The following is a 19184-nucleotide window of genomic DNA, read 5'->3' on the forward strand; positions in this document are numbered from 1 at the left end:
TACTTTTTTAAAATATAAAATTACAGTTACAAGGCAAACAAAAAAAGAAACACATTTTCCTGTGGTCCTCAGGACCTCATTCAACTCCTTTTTTAATTCAGGTATTTGAAAATGTTAGTGGCACAGTGTGGAATTGTTGTCCTTAGTGATAATAGATAATCACCAGGGATCCAACCATAAAAACATAATAGTGGTGACATTTCTCAATATTAATAAAAATAAAAATCCCCTATCTCAGAGGTTTCAAGGTCTTGTAAACCATAGAAATCCTCTCTCAGGGAAAGCAATAAAGCACACATTTACTGAGTGACCAATTGTGAATTTCTCAAAGGGCAGGATACTTTCTTTACATTTCTTAATACTGAAGCAAGAGTCTGTACTATGTACCAAAAGAGGCTGAGAAACTTTTATTGATATGACTACTTATTACAAAAAAAGAAATATGTCTTGCTTCTGTCATATTAGAAATGGAGGACTGAATGGTGTCAAGTACACCCTCAATGTTGCTTTAAGGCAGATAAGCTGTGGAATCAAACTAAGCTTAGTATAGAAGGTAGAAAAATCTCATGTGTCCAACTCAAATGATATTCCAACAACGATTTTCTCTTTACTGGAGTATCTCAATAATTAGACCTTAATTCCTACTTGTATATTGTGTGATTTTGCATCCTTGTGGCAGGTTTAGTTACATGACCTGGTGATTCTCCTATTTCACATCTATTGTTTTGTAGCTTTGATGGTGGCTTCCTTCCTTTACTTGACTCTGGACCCAAGGCTCACATCTACTCAGCTGTACCCAATACATGTCTTCTAGGGTTCTCAGAAGTCCTTTTGTCCTGCACTAAGCCACCCTGAAGAAAGAAAATGGCATGAGTTAAGGCATTCAGGAAAACCTCTTTATTGCTTATTTGTTATTTATGGAACAATTTCCTTCTCTGTCAACATCCTTAAGCTTCTTGGCGTTCTCCCTGTTTTTTTTTGTTGTTGTTTTTTTTTGCCTCTCACTGTGTAGCCTCTCCCGTTGCAGAGCACAGGCTCCGGACGCGCAGGCTCAGCAACCATGGCTCACGGGCCCAGCTGCTCCACGGCATGTGGGATCTTCCCAGACCGGGGCACGAACCCGTGTCCCCTGCATCGGCAGGCGGACTCTCAACCACCGCACCACCAGGGACGCCCCTCTCCCTTTTTTTCGAAAGAAGAATAACCATCAGGTAACAAAGCCAAAATTATTTTGAAGTTTCTGAAGAAGGTAGGTTAGGAGAAATTAGAGGAAAAAAGTGTATGCATAGATAGATGAGTGACCATTTGTTACATGGTATTTACAACAGCTGAATAACATATAAACTTTTCCAAGTCAGAAACAAGGAAACAAAAATTGAGGGAAACCATAGTTTTCATATACTTAACAAGTTGCTTATTCAAAGTCTTCCTGTTTCTACTTCCTTATTCATCCAGGCTCCTCATTACAAGAAACTGCTAACCCCAAGGGTACTATCCCCACTTTTAGTCTTAGTGAAGTGGCAATTTATTTGGTTACTGAGAGTTGGTGAGGTATTAGAAAGTTGTAACGAAGACAAAGAATTCTGCTTATTCTTTTGAAAACTTGGATTTTTTTGAAAAATGTATATGTTAAAATGAATGTAGCCTGGGATGGCACTAAGAGAGCTGTGCTTCGCTGGCTATGTGACACTGTGCCTGTCCCTCACCAGCTATATGATGTTGTGTAAATCACTTGTATTTCTCTGTCCGAATGTTTCTCCTTGCTTATGGAATGAGTCTTGGACCATTTCATTTCTAAAGTGCTTTCCAGTTCCAACATTTTATATTTTAAATATTTATGAAATTCTACCACTGAGATTTTCTTCCAGGTATCTCAGAACATTTATTCTCTCAATAACCTTGAGGATTATTACATTTTTAAGAGGCTAGAGAGTGGTACAGCAAGGCCAAGTGTTCAAGGCTACATGATCTTCAAAAAGGCTAAGACTGGAATCTATTGTTGTATTCACTTTGCTATTTTATCAACAGATAATGATGCATCCTACATTAAATGTATAAACTAGAATACAGATGTTCTCAAAATATTACCCACGTTCTAAAACTATAAGCTTAGAAATAGAAAAGTCTTTTCAAATCTGCCAATGCATATTAAAAGTACCAGCCTTGTCAAGGCAATAGGAGAACAGTGTGGTATATAGAAGACAAGGCAATGATGTGAATAACTCTTTGACATCCTATAAACCAAGGTCAATCTATATGCAATCAAACTTTTCGAGTTACATTAGGGGTCTGGGCTGGGTTTGGGCTTCCTGGGAAACTTGTTGCACTTGGAAGGAGGTACTGAGGTTTTTTGATCAATTTGGGAAACAGTTTCTATGAGCTGTTCGGTTGCTCTTCAGAAAAGTCAAGGAGACACTGAGAAAACTTTGGTCTCTAACTAACTTTCATCCAAATATGCAGAGGTCAGAATCTTCCCTGATCTTTGGGACCAGCAGAAATCCTAGGATTGGGTCTCCCCGAGGCAAATAAATCCAGACTAATGACATACTGCATAAGTTTTCTATTGTTGTGTTGCTTTGCAACCTCCTCTGGAGCTTCCCAGGTGTAATCTGAAACTGGCCCCCCATACACAGAGGATGGGGAGAGACAGAAGAAAAGGGCAGACCACTTCAGATTGGTAGGTGGCAGGTTTATAAGAAAGGGAGCTTGGTTATGAGACTTTTCATGGGCAGCCACAAAACTAGTAGATTCTGTGCCTGCCTGCCTGCCGGAATCTTAAAAGTTTATATAGAGGTCTTAACTCGGTTCAGTCACATACACAGTCCAGAGAGCCTCAACTCTACATTTCCATTTCAAGGCTGTATCCTTAAAAAAGCTTCTGGGAATGGGGAAGGCAAACAACACACATTCCAAGGACGAGGAACGGGTAAGCAGCCTCTAACTAACTGGCTGGGTCCAGCTCAAGGGTCAACTGGTGGTCACCTCTTCTTGATGACCTCCTCCAACTTGCTATTGTAACAATTACCCCAAAATCTGCAGCTTAAAACAACACAGATTTATTCTCTTATAGCTATAGGGGTCAGAAGTTCCAAAATCAAGGTTCCTTCTGGAGGCTTTAAGAGAGAATCCATTTCCTTGCCTTTGTCAACTTCTAGAAGCTGCCTGCCTCCCTCGGTTCTTGGCTCCTTCTTTCGTCTTCAAAGCCAGCAACATGCACTTCAAATTTCTCTCTTTCTGGTTCTGACCCTCCTACAACCCTCCTAACAGGACCCTTGTGATTACATTGGGCCCACCCAGAATATCCAGGATAATCTTCCAACTCTACATCCTTAATCACATCTGCAAAGTCCCTTTTCCCATGTAAGGTAACATATTCAGAGGTTCTGGGGATTAGGATGTAGGCATGTTTGGGGGCCATTATTCTGTCTACCACATATACTGGTGCATCTGGATCCACCCTACTTCCAGAAATGGTATTTGGTAAGTTGTTAGAGGACCTTCAGTTGGATGAAAGCAGATTCCCAGTTGTCTACTGGGAATTATAGCATCTGAGCCATACAAAGGGACAGATACTGCAAAAGCTCTAGGGGGATAATGGACATAACACAGATGACTAAAGTAAGCACTAGGGGCAGCCGCTGAGAAATCATAGGACTCAGGAGGCCTTGATAATGCACACATATTCTTTAACTCTGAGGCCAATTCAACACAAAAGCACATTGAGCCTCTTAAGGTTAAGGCCGTGCTTCTGCCACAGGGCATACACTGGAGGCCTCTTCTGCCTGGGACAGTATTTACTCAGATATTCACATGCTAACCCCCTTACTTTCTTCAAATATTTGTTTAGGGCTTCCCTGGTGGCGCAGTGGTTGAGAGTCCGCCTGCCGATGCAGGGGACGCGGGTTCGTGCCCCGGTCCGGGAAGATCCCACATGCCATGGAGTGGCTGGGCCCGTGAGCCATGGCCGCTGAGCCTGCGCATCCGGAGCCTGTGCTCCGCAACGGGAGAGGCCACAGCAGTGAGAGGCCCGCATACCGGAAAAAAAAAAAAAAAAATTGTTTAAATGTCATTTTCTCAATGAAGTTTGCACTGATCATTTTAAAATTGCAAACTGTCCTTCTCGAATGTCTAATCCACATTACCCTGTTCTAGTTAAAATTTTTCCATAGCACTAATCACTTTCTTATAATTATATAATTTACTTATTTATTATGCCCACAGGGCATTATCTTCTCCTGGCCCTCAACCTAGAAGTTAGGTTCTAAGAAACCTGAGATTGTTTTTTTCACTGAATTATCCCAAGTGCTGGTAATAGTGCTTGGCATATAGTAGGTGCTTAATAAAGATTGTAAATTAATTGAATGACTAAAGATAAACCTCAGGTACTCCAGCTAAGTGTACCCTAATTGGCTGCACCCCAATTTTAATTAACTGTTCCAATTTTAATTGATTAATTGTTCCAATTTTAATTGATTCCTAAACTTTAGCTTGTTCAGTGATTTTGGCTCTTGTATTTTTTGACATAACAGGTCAATACTTGTCACTCATAAGGAATCAGGTTCCAACTCATCCCTCTAGTTATTTCAACCGTGGCTGTATCCAGAAGGAAAATCCACTGTAGCTCAGGCCTTGGGACACAAGTTTACCTGGCAGATGCCTCAGCTGGGCCCATATAGCCTGAGATCAGGATTAGTCAGATAACTTCTATAACAACAAATGCTTCTCTGACGTACTCTCATATTGGTTCCATGAAACTGTTAGAATCTAAAAGGAATGGATTTGCTGTCCAAAAGTAATAGAATCTGGCTTTATTAAAAAGGGTATAACTCTTTTCCTCTTGACTATTTCCTAAGCTTCCTAGCTTTGTTTCCTTCCTTGGATAAGAAGTGAAAATGTTCTTCATTCCTCCAAAGTGATTCATTTCCTCTGAGGCAATTCTGCAGCATAGGAGAATCTCATGGGTTTGCCAGCATGGCTTTGAGGCCAGCGTTAAATTTATATGAAACAAAACCCTGCGTGAAAGGGAACAGTTTTAGAGGTGGCATAACAATGCCAATTTGTGAAACATACTAGTAACAAATATTGATGTTTGCCCAATTTGATGACCGGCTAACCTAGCACAGCGATTGGTCACATCTTTTAGACCAAACAATCTGTGCTACACATACTGTGTTTCCAAAATATGAAAAATACGTAGTTCTTTTGACATCTACCATGTCGTAAGATACTTGGGATGTCAGAGTCACTAAACTGTTACTAACCAAGGAGATGAAAATATTTAATTTGGCACGTCATGTGGATCCTCAGGAAGTAAAACCCCTTGTGCAGTCCAAGCACAGTGATAAACCCTTTCTTTAAGTCTCCCTCTGCTGGCTTCACCATTCTGCATGCTGAGCTCACTACTTGCATGTCATATTCTGTTGAAGAGAACAGGATGACAAGGCTTGATCCATGTCTGCAACAGCACAGCAGGTGAGTTTTACTTCGATGAGCCAAAAGCCATTCTCAGCCAGAGATGTCTTATTAACAAGCATGAAACGATGAAACAAATTCAACTAAAACATAGTTTACAGGAAAAATTTTGCAAGAGCATCAGAAGTCCTCTATATCGGGGGTCCCCAACCCCCGAGCCATGGACCAGTACCCGTCTGTGTCCCGTTAGGAACTGGGCACAGCAGGAGGTGAGCAGCGGGCAAATAAACGAAGCTTCATCTGTATTTACAGCTGCTCCCCATCGCTCACGTTACCACCAGAGCTCTGTCTCCTTTCAGCGTTATGGTGAGTTGTATAATTACTTCATTATATACTACAATGTAATAATAATAGAAATAAAGTGCACAATAAATGTAATGTGCTTGAATCATCCCAAAACCATCCCCTCCCCATCCGTGGAAAAATTGTCTTCCATGAAACTGGTCCCTGGTGCCAGAAAGGTTGGGGCCCGCTGCTTTATAGTCATTTGTCAATTCCTTTATATAGAAATCATTTGGTAGCTTAAAGTTACTTATGGGCTAAGATTCATCTATAGCTCTCCAGACATTTCACATCATCAAAGAAACTAAAGGTTTCATTTATATGAAAACATATGTGGAGAGATCATAATTATATCTGTCTTTATTATCTATGTAGTGAATAAATTAATCAATGCCTAATGCCAAATTTGAGGCCAAGTTTTTGTCCTGAGACTTTCCATCTTTCACTCATGTCATCAAATTTGTGATAACTCTAATTTTTCCAATACCATTTTAAAAAATGGATTAAACTTAAAGGAAAATAGAAAATTTGCGTGACTGCGGAGAGTGACATGGGTGTTGCCAGTAAAGTGGAACTCATCATATTCCTTCAAATGCAGTTCTCTGCCAAACACCCTTACTTCTTTCACTCCTTAAATTTTCCAGGGTGCCAGAATATTCTCTAATCTTTTTCCTCCTTTACCTCATATATATAATATCTCTTACCTAGCCATCTCCCCCCAGTTTTTTCTTGTCTGAGACCCTCAATTTCCATTCATTGATTTTCAGACCTAACTGAAGGTAACACAAAAGGGCCTGATTTTGGCCTCCTAACTAGTCTTTTGAATGGCAGTTACAGCCACTCACTTGCCCTTCCCCAACCTCCTCCACCTCCAACCTACCCTGTCTACACTTTTTCTTACTCAGAATCTCAAAAACCACTGAGCTCGTGCACCACAACTACTGAGCCTGTGCTGTAGAGCCCGTGAGCCACAACTACTGAAGCCCCTGTGCCTAGAACCTGTGCTCTGAAACAAGAGAAGCCACCGCAATGAGAAGTCCACGCACCACAATGAACAGTAGCCCCCGCCCCCGCTCGCTGCAACAAGAGAAAGCCCGTGTGCAGCAACGAAGACCCAAGGCAGCCAAAAATAAATAAATTTCTTAAAACAAAAAAAAAGAATCTCAAAAATTCTGTGCATTATTAGTCATTCCCTTTTGTGGGAAACTCTCTCCCTTTGGATTCAATAACCACATAGTTTTCCCTCTGCTTTTCTCTCTCTTGCTTATCAGTTTCTTTTTTACTGATTCTTCCTTCTCTATTGGGCTTTAAATGCTGCCCCTTAAAAGACTGCCCCTCAATTCCTCTCTTCAGACCCCATGGACACTACCTACTAAAGTCCATGCCCCTGACTCTAATCAGGATTGCTACATTGACTTTCTCAAATTTATTTCTCTAGTTCAGTTCTCTCCTCTTATCCCGTAACCATGCATACAGTTGCTACTCAACACTGCTATTTAATTCAAATACACCTCAAAATTAGCATGTCTTAATGTGAATTAGCTCCCACCCCTCACTTACGCCTCCTCTACAGTTTCTTATAGTAAGCAATATCACCACCATCCAATTGCTCAAGTTGAAATCCTGAATCTCACACTGGCTTTCTCACACTTGCTTTCAAGCACTCTTTCCTTCTATACCCAGTCTTCTTTATCTCTTAAATATCTCTTAAAGAGTTCCACAACCACTGTAGTCTAAGCCAACATCATCTCTTGCTGGGATTACTGAAATGGCCTTCAAACTGGTTTCCTCATGTCCACTCTTTTTACCTCTTTCCACAGAGCATTTTTTAGAACAAGTGTTTCAGGTCGTTTCTCACATGAATTCTTTCATTAGTTCTTCATTGTTCTGCAATAACGAGCAATATTCTTAACATGGCTTTACAAGGCTTTGCATCACGTAATATAGCCCTTGACTATTTTCTGCTCATACCACACCCCTGCTCTTTCTCTGCACTTCATTGGCCTTGGACTTCATTTAGCTCTCAGAAGTTCCATGATCTTCCTATGTCAGAACTCTTGCCTATGCACCTCATTTTCCTGGGACACACTTCTACACCCTCCTTGTTTTATGTACTTCCCTTCATCCCTGAATTCTTAGCTTAAATGTCACTTCATCAAGAGAGCCTTCCCCACATCACATCCACCTTCCCCACACCACATACACACTTGATCTACTACTATTCTGTATCTCTTTAGCACTTTTCCAATCAACAATTACATATTCATTTGTATTTATGATATCTATCTATCTATAAATATCTAAAGATATATACATATATATGTAAATTATCTCCATGAGGAAGAAATAATTTATTCAATGACATATTAGTAATAGCTATAAGCATGTATAGTACATAGAAGTCTCTCAATAAATTTGTTGAATAAATGAAGCCCAGATAAATTCACTTAAAATTGAATCTTCGTCATGTCCTTGTGTAGTTAAAAAAAAAAAACAACTAAACTAAAATGCTTTAAAACTTTACTACGTGGCTTTCAGGACTGCATAAGACTGCGTACTTTATGTTTCACAAGACCTGGCCCCCATCAGTTTTGTGTGTATGAATGTGTTCCTAAAGCAGAGTCTGGGAGATGATGTGAAATAAGTTGCATATGCATGATTGGTTCCAACGATGTATTAACCTGCGTTCAATAAGGGAATGTAATTCAGAATTGTGGAACTGAATGAAATGAGACAGAGTAGAATACACTTAGGCGCTTTAGTGCCATGTGGGTATGAGCTCTGTAAGTGAAAATCTAACTTATTCTTCGTAAGTCTGAAACAAATAACTGTGAGGAGTAATGATGTGCAGTGATTGTGTGGGGGGAGATTCAGATTATTCAGATTATGATGACTATGGAACAGAAGACATAATGCCATGTGGAAACTGAATTGAACATATATAAGTATTTGAAGCAAGAGAAGTTTCTAGGAGACAAAATGTCTTCAGCAAAATAAGGAAGGTTTGGTAGAGCCATTGTGGTATACTGTATTTTAGTCACATCCCACCTCTTACTCAATGATTTTGAAACAGCCCGTAACAAAGGACATATATACAAGAAAGTTAATAAAATCAGAGTTTGAACAGAAGGAGGAAGCAAGTAGATGGGAGGTTGAATCACTCAGAATTCTTGGTTGCAACCAAGAGAAATAGACCCGAACTAATTTAAGCAGAAATGAGCTCAAAGGAACTGCTATTATGTGGTCCAATCCTCTCAATTTTTAACTGACAAAATTAAGGCTGGTTTAAGCTACTTCCCTGAGGTCTCATGGCTCAATTGGATTAATGCCACTGGTCATAATTTCTGTTTATATTTTCTTATTCCTTTAAATGTGTTTTATTTTACTCCTTGAATAATTTATTATGATTCTTGGGTATAAGCACTTATATGAATCTACATTCACTTTTTTCCTATTCTTTTGACTTATAAGAATACATGATGGATAAATGAAAAGAGATTAGGAAAAAATGCACTTTCTCAGTAAAATGTATAAGTAAGTGCAAATTTATCATTTGTATTTTGAAGTAAAAAGATGTTAGAGGTCATTTCTCTAAACTCTAAGATTATGAGAGAGAAATGCAAATATTCAATTGGCATTTTCTTGCCATGATCTGCTATCTTTGCCAAAGCTTTGTCATTTGTGAGCAATTCAGACCAAAAAAAAAAAAACACTTTTGCCAATTAAACTTTGATATTGTACAAATGTTCTATATGTCATTTTTTAAAATCTGTGTTTACAGAGAAATACCTTCAGTGCTATAATGAAAACATTTCTCTTTGATTTGTCATGAAAAATGTTTCCATTAAATATCCCCGTGTTTCTACATGCAATATAATGAATTCTCTTAGCTACGAATTTGAGTCAGTAGCATCAAGTATAGTTTTTGAAGTTAGTTTATAAAACAGACATTGTCCAAATAAGTAGTCTTACTTCTGCTTTTCACCCAAGGGCCCTTTCTTTCTCCCCACCTACAGTCTATTATAAGTTAAGGAATTAATATGAAGAGATTTGGTACTTATATGGTACGTTTAGTTGTTAGGCTAATGGAGAATTTTAAAAACAGATATGCATAGTTAGAATCTACCCTTATTTAGACATAAGAAATCTTTTAGTGAATTGGGTCTTAGATCAGTTAATCAATTAAAGAACTCAACTATTTTTTATCAATTTTTTGACAAGGTAAATAATCTACTCTAAGAGCAAACCTAGCAATTCTAATGATATAGATGTAATTCCTAAAGATATTTTTAGCTAATATTTATATAAAATGCTAGTTGTTTTACATGTATTATCTTATTTGATTTTTACAACAGAGCTATGAGGACTTATTATCATTCTCCTTTTCCAGTGATGAACCTGAAGCTTACACAAGATAAGTAACTAAAGTCAAACAGCTCGTACATTAAAGGAGTTAAGATTTGAACCCCCAAACGCATGACTTCAGAGTTCACGTATATAATCACAAAATTACATTCCCTTTCAACGTTTTATCACATCTTTAATTTGGAATTTTAAGCTTGGTAGTCAGATATTTGTCAGATATAACTTTTATAAATATTATAGGGTTGGTAATTACTATTATTCCTAGTTGGAATATTGAACTAGTGAGACTGCGGAAGTAGGGATGATCTCATTAATAGCACGCAGACAAATCTTTTCAATGTTAGGGATTGATTTGGCAAAATGTCTAAGAAAGTTATACATCATTTTACAGTGACACAAAGGATAGTGTAGAATCCTATAAAGAAATCTCAATTTCTCTGCATGGCCAAAGTATCTGCAGTTATCCTGTATTCTATATTTCTAGTTGATTTTCTTCAAAAGTGGCTTCACACCACTAAAACTTCCAAAGCGATTTATTAAGCATGAGCCTGTAATTCTGCTCTATCCTATTAAGAATGATTTTCAAATTGGTAGTTACTACATTTTATTGCTGTGGTGACTGCTAATGGTCTGAATGTTTGTGTCCCCCCCAAATTTTCATGTTGAAGTCCTAATGCCCAGTGTGATGGTATTAGGAGGTGGAGCCTTTGGAGGTGATATAAGATTAGTGCTCTGCAAAAGGGGCCTGTGACAGCTCCCCTACCCCTTCTACCATGTGAGGCCACAGCAAGAAGTCTGAAGTCTGCAACCCCCAAAAACGCCCTCACTAGACCATGCTGGCACCCTAACCTTGGACTTCCAGCCTCCATATCTGTGAGAAATAAATTTTTGTTTGTGGTATTTTAATATGGCAGTCTGAACAGACTACAACAGTGACTTTAAAACATGTCACAGTCCTTCCATGGAGATATAGGGCCTAATAGATATTGGGCTGCGGGTGATTGATGAGCTTGGCTGGTTGAAAAACCCCAGTGTTTCAAGGAGAAGAGCTTGGGTTGGTGGCGGTGGTTTTCTATGTGTCCAAAGTAAGGTCCTGCTGATCCTTGGACCAGCCCAATAGAGAACTTCCTAAGACTTTACATACCTCACCATATTCCCTAAAATCATATTTGTGTAGTTGCAGAAACCACGTTTACCAAGCTATAGCATTTGAATCCAACACTGAGGTTTCAGGCACAATATTTCACTGTGCCACCAGAGTCAAGTTGCTGCATAATCCACAGGTTATATAAAAATGAGGAAACATCACACATGTGCATTATACCTCACCACTCAGGTGAATGACAGGTAGTTATCCACCAAGCCCAGACCCAGGGAAGGTCTGTGGGCAGCTGGTCTACAACAGTAGTCAAGTATGACTGATAGCTTAGGAAAATATAATTTCACATGTATCCCATATTTTCTTATAATACTTTGACACATTTCTGAAAAAATATGACATGATACTTCTTCCTGGTTTGCAAATTGATCCATCACTCATTCACTTATGTTCTTATTTATTCAATCATTCAACAAATGCTGACTGAGCACCTGTATAAGACCAAACGCCTGCTTCTTAACACTCCCCATGCTGTTTAGTAAGAAGAATGGCTTAAACACTTTTGGATGCTCTAAAGCATGCATTTCAAATTAGAATGAAGGATGAATTACGCAATTAAAGGCTAGTAGGCAACTGGTTGTTTTGGGGAAAAGCAAACATAATTCCTATATTACACTATAAATTTATTGTCTTCAAAATGAAACAAACCCTTAACTCTTTTTCACAACTCTTTTCACATTTAGCTTTCTTTCTCTTTCCATCCTCCTTAGCAGCTAGTAACCCAAATAAACTGAGATAATGTCAAGTTTTACTTCACAGAAGAATTAGATACCATCAAGTATAAATTTCCTGCCTTCAAATTTATAAATATGTATTCATTTACATCAGTCCATCCTACCGCCCTCCTCTTTGTTACAATAGACAACATGTCCCTCCCCATTCTGAGTCCAATCCCTCCACTAGTGCTCTGGTCCATCATTTTTTTTGCTTCATTGTGATCCTTGCACTATTAACCATGTCTTGTATGTCCAATGTCTTATTCATTGGCTCTGTCCTGTCAGTATTTAAGCTCTATCATATTGGCTCCTTGGTAAAATACCAACAAAAATTAAACCATAGTTATCTCATCTTCTACCATATTGCATCTCTCTTTTTGCCTGTCCCTTTCTGTCTCTGTCTCTGTCTGTGTCTCTCTCTCTCTCTCTCACACACACACACACTGAATTTGTTATTTCCACACTCATTATCTCCATTTCCTCAACCTCCTATAAACTTATGCTAGCCTAGTAACACGCTGTGAAATTTATCCCCTTGGTAAAGTTACCACTGACCTCCATTTTGCCCAGAAAATAGCAATCGTGCCCAATTGATCCTCGCACCTCCATTTTGCCCTTTACAAACCTTTCTCCGCACTGAAGCTGAAATGAGATCTTTAAAACTATAAATCACATAATGTTAATGCTGCTTAAAACATCAGAGTCAATCATTCTTTCGGAATAGGGCTCAAAATCCTTCGGTTTATGAGGTCCTCTACTAGCTGGTGCCTGCCAGTATTGCCAACCTCACTTCTATTTCTCACCCCCATCTCCGTTCCTCTAAGCTCTGGTCATATTGAACAACTTTTAATGCAACATGTTCTTTACTATGAGCCTGTCTATGTACTCTTTTTCCTCCTAAGGGTCTTCTCTTTACCCTTTAGCTTTCACCTTAGACATTAATGCCTATGGAAAGACTCTTTAGCTTTCAATGTCCTTCCAGTGCCTTTCCATGTCACCATGAATTTCTTTGTCTTAGCACTTATCACACTCTATTTAATTACCTGTTCATTTGTTTGTGTTCCCCATTAGACTGTAAGCCCCATCAGGTTTACTGCTCAAGAATCCAGGACTTATGCCTGAATAAGTGAATGAAAAATAATCATTCAATACACAAATAACAACTTCCAAATGGACTGAATATTTAAATATACAGAACAAATTTTCTAAACAACTAACAAAGGATAAATATCCATCTGTTTTTGGCATGGGAAAGCCTGTCAAAGCCTACAAGCAGATGTGTACATTACCAATAAAGCAATTGATTATAGGTCAGCATAAAAGGAAGAACTATATGGCAGTAACAAAAAACACCATCAACTATATTGGAAGCCAAATGACAAGTTGGGGGAAAATATTTGCAAGCTATATCAAATAAGTGGTAAATATCCATAAATTTTTTTAAAGCTCTTAAATATTGATATGAGAGAAACAAATCCTTCACTAGAAAAGTACACCACAATATGAAATGTATATTGCAGAGGAAGAAACACAAAATGACAGATAAATATGTGTAGTGAATACCAACCAATGAATGTTTATTGTGTTTAAAATTGTGTCGGGCATGTGCTAAGCAATTTACAGTGTTAACCCATTAATTCTCAAAATGTGCTAATGAGTTAGATGCTATTATTATTCTCTTATTTATCTTACAGAAGAGGAAACTGAGTCACAGAGAGGTTAAGTAACTTTTCCCAAATCTCACGGTAGTAGTGGAGCCTGGATTTAAACCCAGACAATCGAATCTAACAGCTCACACACTTAAAAGCTCGGCAGTCCCTTGATGCTGTAATGATGTTGGGGAAAATACTTCACCTTGTTAACAACAAATCAACATAATAATGTACAAGACTTGGTTGATTAAATTGGGAGCTTTATACACCATTAACAATATGAAGAATTGAGTAAAAGGGACTTTCATAAATTGCTGGTAAGAAATAGGTCCAAACTTTCTGGAAAACAAATCTTAAAATAGTGCCTTTGCTTCAACCCACTCACTGCATTGTGGTTGACTGGTTCAAAGTTTCAACATCAATTATATTCATTACAACATTGTAATGAATAAAAGAGAGAATAAAACCTTAGTTACTTAAATGACTAACAATAGGGGAGTAAATAAATTATGCTAAATGTGTAAAACGTGTTTCTATGCAGACATTAAAAATTATAATTAGAAGACTATTTAATAATGAAATGTTCCCAAGAAATTGTTAAATAAAAAAATCACACAGTAAGAGTCCAATATTATAAAATGAAAAATATTTTAAAATTGAGGGCTATGCAATAATTAAATAAAATCATATTTGGCTAGTAAACTTGTAGATATCTTTTTCTTATTTTGTTTCCTTCTGAATTTTCTAAGAGTTCTATGTTGAAAATATTTTCCTTAGTCGTGAAAATTAATATGATAAAACCCTGGACTTTAAGATTTGACTCTTCGGACGCGCAGGCCAAGAGGCCATGGCTCACGGGCCCAGCCGCTCCGTGGCATGTGGGATCCTCCCGGACCGGGGCACGAACCCGCGTCCCCTGCATCGGCAGGCGGACTCTCAACCACTGCGCCACCAGGGAAGCCCCCTGACTCCTGGTTTTGAAGTTTGATAGCTTTTATGTATTCTCACTCTTCTGTATAACTGGGCAAGTAAGCATACCTCGCAGGACTACTGTAAGGATTAAGTGAAGTATGAATAAAGTGCCAAGTGTATAAAATATGATCGAAACATGAAAACTCCCACTTACTTGGTGCTTGAGAGGTCTTGGCATAGTACTTAAATTTGTTCAACCAATTTCTAAAATTTCCACAGTCAGTTGAGTTAGATTATAAGCCAGGAACTGTCATGATGTTGAGGGTACAAAATACCATGGCTGCTGGAGATTTGGGCCAATAAAGGCAATTTGTTCCCAATACAGGCAATCAGTAATTCCAAGTATGCTGCCTAACATACATTATACACATGGGGGCTTGATTCAGGTGAATGCCAGTTTCAAAGGAGTCTGATCTGGCTGGTGCGGAAAGGCAGCATGAATCTTCAGTGAGCCGGAGTATTTGGAGAAAAATAGGTGACTGCCTTTGATCTAGGTGATGAGTTTAATCTGGAGCATGTTTTCAATGAGTGCCATAGGTTATGTGTAAATATGATCATTCTTCTCAGTAAAAGATTCTTGCAAAAGGTGAACATCTGCCGTTCAAGACACTGACCCAGCCCCTAGAGAGTACAGTAGAGAACTAATCAGAAATCGAAGGCAGTTTTAAGCTGACCAAACATGGCAGGGTTCCAGGTAGTTTCCAGTTAGCCATGTACATTGGGTGCTAGCCTTAGAGTTCACTGATGGAAAAAGGATCCTTGGCTCGGGATTCTAGCATAGCTAAATCTCTCAACTCACATATTGGTGACTTGGGGTCTACATTCCACCTAACACTACAGAGTTTAAGCAAAATTAAAACTTAGTTTCCAGTATTTAAATATTGGGAGACTTCATGGGGAAATTTGGATTTTGGATTTTTTATGAGACATGGGAATAACTGGCAACGCTGGGGCTCTATTTCTATCTTGCAAAAACTGGCTAGAGCCAAGTAGATGCTACCCGCCAGGTGAGGCATGTGGTCTCTGATTGTCCATATTCCTCACTTTCCCTACCCAGCCCGCTTCACTCATAGTCATTACCTGCTAGGCCCCTATAGTGACTTGTTTACAATTTCTCCTGGTTTGCAGTGCTGTCTGCTTCCGAGGGGAAGTCAAAGGCTGTTAAGACCGATGTGTATGTCAAGCTGATAACAGGGTACCCTTTGGTCTAATCACAAAATTTCAAAACCAGAGGGTTAAGTAGAGATGTGTACTGGCGTACTGCTCTCCCATGTACATAAAAGGAACCAAGAAGTGTTAGGCAAGCAGTCAACTTGACACTAGGAACTCACTGAAAGTTACAATTTCCAGAAAAAATAAAAGCACTCTGTTCCCCCTCAATCAGGAATAGTTTAATGGAAACAATATTTAACAGAGAAAGTAACTTAGATATACGTGTGAGAGTGACTTTTATATAACATGTATGAATATATATAAAACGTTTGAATTCTCTAGGCCTTAGTTTTCAATATGTAAATAAAGGAATTTGAAAATGAGACTCTCCAGTCCTTTTAACCACTCCCATTCTATTGTTCCATGCAAAATCTTGCTATACTTAATTAGGAGCTATCATATTCTCAACAGGGTCTAGGAGCTATCATATTCTCAACAGGGTCTAGCCTCCTAGCTCTTAAAGGAGGATATATGGAGATGATGCTACATCAAACCAATACAGTGGCTTCCTGATGTGTTTTTCTGTTAAAAGACTAACAACATTACCGAAGCGAGCTCTTTATCTAGGAATCTGAACCTATAGCTTTCAATACAGAAATCTGTGAAATTCGGTAGATCTTTTCAGCATTAGTTTCCAATGCCAGATAGCAAGATCTGCTTCGGTACTTATTTTATAAGAAGTGCCGTAAATCAAGTTTTCTAACCAGATAGTTTCCATCCAGAGCATGTCTCGTTAGCGTTATTTCTTTGCACGGTACTCAGAATTTTCTTTTATCATGGGAGGGGTTAGAAAACGTTGCTTAGATTTTGTTTATTTACTATCATAAATGTGCTGATAGATGCAATTTCTGTTTAGCCATTTCCAAGGTACTATTTTAGTACAGCAAGAAAATATACATTTTAATTGTCTAGACAGAACTTTTGCTCCAAGTCAACGCCAGAAATGATCTAGGATGTGTTGTCCAAGGTCTAACATTATGTATGACTTCCCCAGTAGACAATATAGTAGGACAGCCATCAGGCAAATTCCAGCATTCAAATCCCAGCTCTACCATTTCCTAGAGGTATAAGATTGCACACATTACTCAATATCTCTGAGACTTTTCCCCTGTTATAAATTGGACTGATGTTAAAATATATTAGCTAATTTGTAAGTTCCTAGATTGTTAAATGAGATAATATATTATTTAGCTCAGAATTAATACTGGTTGTTAATAAGAACAGTATTATTACTAATACAAAATTATGGAAATTTATCAATAAAAATGTACTTTGCTTCTGAAAATTGTCATCAACAGATGTGCCCAATATATAAAACAACCAAAAAGTGTTCTTTAATTAGGCCCCTAGGGGGGCTAACTAATGAGATGCAGTTGCCTCAGCTTTCCTTAGGCAAGATCATGAAATCTGGCACCTGGCTATTCAAAATTTTCTAGAGGTCAGTCTAAGTTACAAATTAGGCTGATCAGATATTCTTGCACAGTCAATAAGCCAATGACAAGAATGAAGAAAGCTGATGATTATTACTAAGTAACCACTATTGACTCTGAATGAAACTGGAAAAAATTGACAAATAATAGGGGTAAGAAAAAGTTTAGTACGGCTTCAGTATATTTACATTAGATAAAGAATTCTTAGAGGATAATCCTTTGCAATTTATGCTGATGACTTCCAAAAACTTTGCTCCTGTACTGTCAAAGGATTTTTTTAAATTATGAAACTTCTTGTATATTTATAAACTGACTTCTAAAGATTTTCATCTTAAGTTTATATAATTCCAAATGCTGTACTATTCCACACATTGTACTTATTAGTTTTTAAAGTAAAACAGTTATGTTGCTTTTCTAAATTATTTCAGTCCTCTAAACACTTAGCAAGTTCAAATTGCCCTTGATTTGTTTAAAAATACACAAACTGTTTTTCCTTAATCAGACAGAAATGTTCTTTCTCTTCTTGAACTGATATTTCTATTCCGTGTACAAACAGAATATTATACCTAAGTACTGGTTTTGATCACCTAACAGTATTACTCTGCAGGAAAATTTGTATATTAATTAATCCTAATTTTTAAAGTTCTGATAATTATAAATTTCTGTTATTTTTTCTTTTTGATTGAGCTATGTTACAATTACTATTTGTTAGTGCAGAATTATTCAAAATAGCATAATATAACCCAGATTTTTACTAGTAACAAATATATACAGTAAAATATTATTAGAAATATATTTCTTAATAATTAGTTCACTTATATATGAATTAATAACTAATTATTGCTATATTGAGGCGATGTCAAATTTATTCTAGTTTTTCTATATACATATATGAAAACTTATTCCTATAAAAAAATAAATGGGAATTTGAAGGTGGTTTTACAAAAACAGTGTCCTTAATTCTTAAAACTGCTTTATATTTTAAAATTCACATTATGATCTAGCATCAGAATAATTTTTAGTGATTTATCAACATCAAGAACTATACATTAAGTCTTCCTGCACATTTTTAGGCAGCAAAGAATTATATATAATCTAGTTTTACAAAATAATTTATTACATAGTCATTAGATTTCTGGAAAGTAAACTAAAAATGTTATCAAAAGTTGTTAAATGACTAGGTGCATTATAGTTTTTCACTTGGATATATGTTATTTAATATGATATATGCAAAAGTTGTGAAAAATTACAATCGTAAATTTAAATATATCTTTGACAGTAATTTTTTTAATATCATGGTTCTATCTTAACAGGCACTTTAAGTATACTTTGGAGCTGCAGACACAGCGGAGACAAGCATGTATGGGAGTATTCACCAAGCTTTTCCTCATATCCCAGAGTGGTGCAAATGCAGAGTGGGGAGCAAATTGCTATTGCACTACGTCTGATATTTTCTATGTATATTCTCTTTGCTTTGCATATTCTTGCTCCCTTAGTTCTTTACCAATAATCCAAGGTTGTGAAATAAAAATTAGTCATGCTGCCCACTCTACAGTATGTCTTAATTTATAATACCCCAACATGAGCCATAATACAGTTTCTAATATCCCATTACCACCCAAACATAACTATGTATAAGATTGCAAAAGACATGAAGCACTATGGTGCTTTAATCAAAAGATATTGGACTGCCACTAATAATTTGAACTATTTATTAATGTGGTATACAGAGACTTCTATACCCTCAAGTAGTCACTGTAAAATATAGAATGATGGAGAAGCATACTTTTCTTCTATACAGTGGAAAGAGAGTGAGTATGAAGGGGAACATGGGGTAGAAAAGGAAATACTTCATTGTCTACAGATGCGAAGTAAATACAGAATAGAAAATTTAGAAACTAATAATTTGTTCTATTAAAACTAA

The 19184-nt window shown here is 37.4% G+C and overlaps 1 long non-coding RNA gene across 1 annotated transcript; it reads left to right on the forward strand.

Moving 5' to 3' along the window:
- Window positions 1–13024: 13024 nt before the first annotated feature.
- On the forward strand, window positions 13025–18733 carry LOC132520608 (uncharacterized). The gene is made up of 3 exons (XR_009540580.1): window positions 13025–13963; window positions 14461–14674; window positions 18574–18733. It is a non-coding gene; the product is annotated as an uncharacterized LOC132520608 (long non-coding RNA).
- The last annotated feature ends 451 nt before the right edge of the window (window positions 18734–19184 follow it).

This window comes from Lagenorhynchus albirostris, chromosome 5, assembly GCF_949774975.1.
Source record: "Lagenorhynchus albirostris chromosome 5, mLagAlb1.1, whole genome shotgun sequence".
Taxonomy (NCBI): domain Eukaryota; kingdom Metazoa; phylum Chordata; class Mammalia; order Artiodactyla; family Delphinidae; genus Lagenorhynchus; species Lagenorhynchus albirostris.